This window comes from Etheostoma spectabile, chromosome 23, assembly GCF_008692095.1.
Source record: "Etheostoma spectabile isolate EspeVRDwgs_2016 chromosome 23, UIUC_Espe_1.0, whole genome shotgun sequence".
In the NCBI taxonomy this organism is placed as follows: domain Eukaryota; kingdom Metazoa; phylum Chordata; class Actinopteri; order Perciformes; family Percidae; genus Etheostoma; species Etheostoma spectabile.
In genome coordinates this window covers 12767903-12774321 of record NC_045755.1, presented here as the reverse complement: position 1 = coordinate 12774321, position 6419 = coordinate 12767903, and the positions used below count along the sequence as shown (strand labels likewise).

The following is a 6419-nucleotide window of genomic DNA, read 5'->3' as shown; positions in this document are numbered from 1 at the left end:
GGGGAATTGTTAAATAATCCTGTTATTATAAAACGACACCGGAGCAAAAGAGGGAGTACGAGGGGATCATGACGTAACCGTTTCCATAGGCGACTGGTATGCTGGCTAAGCCAATGGGAATCCACACCAGCGGTGATACCCATCCGTCTTTTGACTTGCATCGCATGTCCCCGGCAGTGTTGTGACAGAAAGGAAACAGGCGAGGCAAGATGACTCCCATCAGCCTATTTCCGTCTTCATAAATGTCTACTAAAAGAAACTGGACAAAGTAAAATTTTGGCCGGTTGTGTCCAACATCTTTTCACATGTAATGCTTAAGTTCTTAGAAAAGTAATGATAGCGTTATGAGACAGATAAATCCCATTATATAAATGAAAAAGACAGGTGCTTTGGTCTGCACTTGTTCTATGATGAAGTGATCTTTTGTGAATGGCCACTGTGTTCTTTGGGTTTATTTGGATAAATTTGCTTATTAACATTGTGCCAGTTAACTAGTATCATGCAGCTGTACGCTTGTGCCATGTGGTTTCCGGTCTAGTGGACATAGGTTTTCCATAGGCTCAAGCGTTGGTGTTTTACGAGAACATGCTAAAGTGGGATGGTAACTATCTTGACTGTTCTGGACGGATACTTTGGTTGTGGTTGTGACAGCGCAGTGGGCGGGATTTTACCTCAGCTCACTGGAGAGACTCTAGTCTTTAGTGAGACTGAGGGGGAGTTACAGAGAGAAAGGGACATAGGGTGCTCTTCAGAGAACGGAGTAAGTATTTTTGGTCGTATTTGCTGTGCTAGCGCGACAAAATGCCGCAAGATAAGGGCTGCGTCCAAGTGTTTCAGATGTTGCATTGAAAACCGTGACCGGTTAAGTCTTTATTTTTGTGTGCAATGATCAACGAGGGCCAGCCACCGGTGGGTAGCTGCCTTGATTAGTTAGCTTTATACCAAGCTAACATCGTTAGCCAACGTTATATCTTTGAGAGATACTGGCATTGGGCGTCTCGTTTTCCAACCCATGTAGCTTTTCCACCAGGATGCTGCCAGATTTTCTTGGATTGTGCTTAGTTGACTAAAACGTGTGCATAGCCCTGGGCTAAGTTGCTCGACTTGTCAATCTTTTAGAAGTAAGTTACCCTTTGTGTATTTCACTTCTTTGCAATCAGCGTAAGCGAACGCCTGGAAGCTAGTTGGCTAACATTGTGCGCTAGCCTGGGACGTTGTTTTATTACGTTGGACTAGTCTTTCGTGGACAGCAGATTGACGTTTATACATTGAGGCTCATCATTTAGAGACTACCGTTGAAATAACGCTTATGTTACTTGAAATGTGGACTCGACGTGAGAAAGTAACCTGTATTTCATTCTAAATTACAAATCCCAGAGTTACAATGGGGTCCGTTTAAGGACCTGTCATTCAGTCACTTTAACGTTATGCGGACCCCTTTTACAGGCAGATAGACAATGCCAGTAAGCTCACGTTAGGGGGGGGAAACGTTATATTTAACGTAATATTTTTTACCCGACCTGGAACGGTGTTCTCCGAGTATTGGACTCCACACGCTGCGGTTGCTCACGCGGATCATTTGGGGAGCTTACAGAGTGGCACCCATGTAGGCACATTTAAGTTACTTTTGGATGACTGTCACAACAGAGCAGATAACGTTACAGTAAATTGGCAATTTAAAGAAAACCAGTAACGTCGTTCAGCAACCGACAAAGTCTCACCATGATGTTAAAGCAAGCATCTGTTCGGGTAATGTCGTTTTACGGCGTTATGTCTAACGTGGATTCTGTTTCGTGTGTGTGTGTGTGTGAGAGAGTGTGTGTGTGTGTGTTACCCAGCGTTTAGTCGTAACGTCAACCTGCACAGTGCCTATTTTATCAATTGGAGCGACCTACCAAGACTAAATGTCATAGAAGGAAACTGTCACCTTTACTAGTTCAAGTTATAACGCTATTTAAAGATAAACGTTCACTTTATGACAAGCACGGCAACTGCATTTCGAAAACTGTTAGTCTAAACCTTAAACATAGCATGCCGGTTTAAATTAATATGGCAGTTACCTTTTATAACGACATGGACCTTGTATTCCATAAGTTTTCCAGCCACTATACAAGTTGATTACGTACTGTAGTGCTGGGTGATATTGCCAAAATCGTCTATCCCGATATAGGTAATTTCATATCTCGATAACGATATATGTCACAATATTGTATATCAATACATAAATAGTTAATATGAAATAATCACAAACCCTATTTTATATGCCTTTGTGTGAATTAAATGCTGGATGAATGAAAGTACTAATGTATGTTAAGAATTTTTTCGTGCAAAATTAACATAGCTTGCAAGGATCTGAATGTAAAGTGTCCTCCAAATGACGTAATATTGATGTAATGCAGTTCAGCAGCTGGTTAGTCAACATTGCAATAGAAATGGTATAGAGAAATTTACAAAATAGACATTTTTATATTGCTTTAAATATACATATTGTCATATTGCCCAGCCCTACGTTACACACTTGACCTTTTAATACACAATGTCACATAGTTTTGCACTCGCTCACTCCTCACGTTTCCACGTTGATGTTAAGTGCAGCCACTAAGCACCTTTTGGTGTCTAGTTTAAGGGATCAAGCCCTATCCAATTAAATAGCACCCGGTTTGCTGCAGCGCCAGCAGTGTCTTCCTGCGTTTTGTGTAATGATGACTTGTGATCCTACAGTGGATTGCAAATAGTGTTGTAGTTTTATCAAAAATACATTGGAACACGGACATTAGCTCGGGCTTGAAGTGATTAGACTGTGACTCAATGAGATAAGTTGTGCCAGTCACTATAGTATGGTATAGTAGATTGTAGTTGTAGACCTGTTACATAATATAATGTCCGGTTTAGCTAACCTATTCCAAGAGCAAGCACTATAGTCAGAATATCTTGTTGCCGAGTATGTGCTAGACATAATGACAGTTGTTGGCGTTCTATTTCATTTTTGAATAGTAATGTCTGTTTTATGTAGCTTTAATCACATTTAAAGAAATATCCAGGTTTAGCCATGTGTAATCATAGCTATCTAGCTCAGCATATTGATTCAGAGTTTGTTCAATGATTCACTTAAACCATCAGTAACACTATCTGTTGCTGTGTCTGAGCCCTTTGAATTCAGACTGTTGCTGTCACTCAAGAATGCCAAAAATATCCTTCTTATTCCTTGCTTTTTCATAATGGCTGACTATTGACAGTACTGCTCCTCCTCAAGGATATGAGTCAGTATTTGTTACACTTACTTTGTAAATTGTTTTGGAAAATGTTTTTTATCTCAAAGGCAAGGTCATGTGACCTATTTGGCTGTGTGGTTCAGGTTGATAGCATTTCCCCTGCTTACATTTCTAGACCAACAACTTTTCAAGACTACAACTCTAGGTTTTGAATTCTTTACGCAGTGAGGTTAATTAGCCATGCTGGAGAGTATTTGATTTCTATTAATCTAACATCATAGCCTACTGTTAAAATAAGTGCCATCTCTTCTTCTCATGGCACAGGATTTTTTAGTTGTCACATAGCCATAGTCACTGTGAAGTAATGCAGTGTACTTAGTACATTTTCTTCCAGGCATTTCTCGCCTGTCATGTCTGCCACTAACTCATCACGGATGAGTTCCCCATTACAGCTGCTTGATAAATCCACTGATTTCACCGTCATGCTCTGCACTTCAGTCAATTACAAGCACAGCCTCCAGAAATTTAAGTAATATTGTTAAAAGCAACAATTGTTAACACTTGTCCTCGGCTCAGTCTGCATTACTCTGTAAATGTTTTGTAACTGCCTAGTATAAAGCATTATTTTAGAGAGTAAGCCACTGTAGGTCATTAATCTAAGGTGACACTGACATTGAAAGCTAAATATAGACTGTTTTTTTTTTTTTACCATCTACAAGTACAATGTATTTATGGAACTATTTACTTATGCTGAAGTTTTGCTTATCTATCTGTCCCTGTTTGGTTTGTAAATCCAAGGTTATTCCAAGCAAAGGTTGGTTAGTCTACATGGAGTTGGAGCAATTCATTACTACTCAGTCAATCAAATACGACAAAAAACCCGGTAGAAAAAGACTACACAGGTGCAAGTAAAAATAATTAGCTTTTTCTAAACAGGATTTCACAAAATAGGCCTAGTTGCTGAAAAAAATCCCAATACTAATTGGATAAACTCTGATCCTGCTCACTAAAACACACTGCAAAATATCATGAATTAGTCACCAAGACAGCTAAATGGTGCTAAACTATGCTGTGAGTCCGTCTGCGGCCTGCAAGACCCTTCAAGTTATGCCCCCCATGCCACTGTCTTGCAGTCTGCAGACAGACCCTTCTCTACCAGTCAATCAAGCAGACATTTATGTTAGTTTTGGCATTTCTGGAAAGCTGGATGATTTTCTCCTGGATGATTTTCTGAAGCCCTGCTACCAGGATAGTGGGGAAAGGCCTATGGCTACCAGACTGTCATACTGGTGTAGCCAATAAGTGAGATAATACTACCCATTCAGGTCTCTAAAAATGTAAAACGTAACCTCCCAGAACTCCATCTCATGAGTTATTTTGTAATAATCTTATCAGTGGCACTAAATAAGACAAAGCTGACATTTAAGAACCCAGGACTCTGTTGTCTTTAGAACACATATCTCACTATCTATAGACAAACACACTTGCATATTTTTGTCTTGGGCTTCCTGGTAATGCTGCCATTGCAGGTGTAGCTCAGTCACACTGGATGCAGTATTTAACTAGGCAAGGATGGTTAGATTGATCCTCTACTAAGAGATAACCGTAGCCCATGTGAATATAGTTATTCCGTCTCGAAACAGTGGTCTAAATCTTTTTATGACATAGTCTTATAAATAATGTTAACATTTACAGTTTGGGCTGACCTACACCGGATGAATTGGAAAGTGCTGTTTAGCAGCATAGGCCTAGCCAGTAATAGCTTTCAGACTTAATTTACTTCCATCTTAGTCTGTAATAGCATTGTCTACATATATGTTTGGCTATTACAGATTGCATTCCCTACCACAGGTCTTGGTGAAATGACTTTAATGCTTAACTCTAGTGCGTCCTGAAATTGTAATGGTAAGGACAGCAAGGTCAGACCGTGGCAGCAAATGGCAGGGCTGCAGGACCTCAGGCCACTGAGCTGCTATGTAGAATCACGCATAACAAAGAACACAGTGCCTCTCATCTTCAAAGTGGTTTGATGAAAGATGCATCATTTTGGAATATTTTCCTTCCTTTGGACATGAAGGACTCTGTAACGGCTAAATAAAACCATCCCTCTTGGTTTTCTTTTATCTAAAGGAAAAAATATATACAATTTTTACCGTCACAGTTTTAAGATGACTCTACAGTATTGTGAATACGAACGCTGGGACAGATCAAATTAATATTTGGTACTTAAAATGTTTTCATCCACAGGATAGTCTTTTTAGGACTCGGCAATGCTTGGAAAAAGTAAATGGAAAAAGTAGGCTGCATGATTGCTCCGTATGACCTCTCACCATTTCACCCATGCATTGTCACAAGGATTAGAAGTTGTACTGGCGTGAAGAAACGCTGGAATACTGTAAACGTTTTGGAAAAAGATGCCTTGGTTACCTTGTTTCAAGCCATTCTACCGTGGTATAGCAAGCCTGCAGGAAGACTCAGCTTGATTTGTGCCAGTCCTAAATTAATATTCAATGAGCTTGACTCTGCTTGGCTAACAGCTAGCCATTGAGAGCTTGGTTATCAGCATCCTTTACCCAGCCCAATTGGGCGAGCTCATGAATAGTAATGAGCTCAGGAAACACGACATCAGACTCACAAGCTTTTGTAATTGGCCTGATTTCTCCGCTGATTTCTTTTCAGTGTTTAGAGCTGACAGAGGAGGTAGCAGTTCATTTTCACATTCACCACATTACACAAACACATATGGACCTAACATATTTGAAAAATATACAAGTAAAAACGGTTTTGTGTGGCAAGGCACCTTTAAGTAAGTGGTTACAATTAAATGTCCAGCTTTCACATCAGCTGTAATTTGTTGACCACACTTAATAGGAACTCAGTCAGCTTCACTTGAGTATCCAGGGATTGAATGAGTTCTTGAATCGAATTTTTATTTTTTAATTTTTTTTTTACAGACCCTTTTCATGAACACTGCAATTGCCAACACAATTTTAGGGCTGAACGATATCCATCGGCATTGCGATGTGTGCATGCGTGATACTCACGTCGCAGGACGTTGCGTTGTTGACGCTAATCCTTTTTTGCTGCTTGATAGAAAAGTAAACTTTCACCGCTCTCCTTTTACATGATTATTAGATGCCATAAAATTCTGTGTCTGATCTAACGTAGTTTACACAGATTTAATTGTTCTTGGATACACAGTTTGTT

General features: G+C 39.8%; 1 protein-coding gene across 3 annotated transcripts in view; it reads left to right on the top strand.

Moving 5' to 3' along the window:
• Positions 1–538: 538 nt before the first annotated feature.
• The window catches only part of atp2b1a (ATPase plasma membrane Ca2+ transporting 1a), a 40322-nt gene continuing 34441 nt past the window's right edge, over positions 539–6419 (top strand). For 2 of the 3 annotated variants that reach the window (XM_032505804.1, XM_032505801.1), the window contains exon 1: positions 539–760. The gene's annotated coding sequence lies outside the window, so the exon portion shown is untranslated. Of the gene's footprint in view, positions 761–890; positions 910–6419 lie in introns of those variants that run through there. The other variant, XM_032505802.1, reaches the window with a different exon arrangement.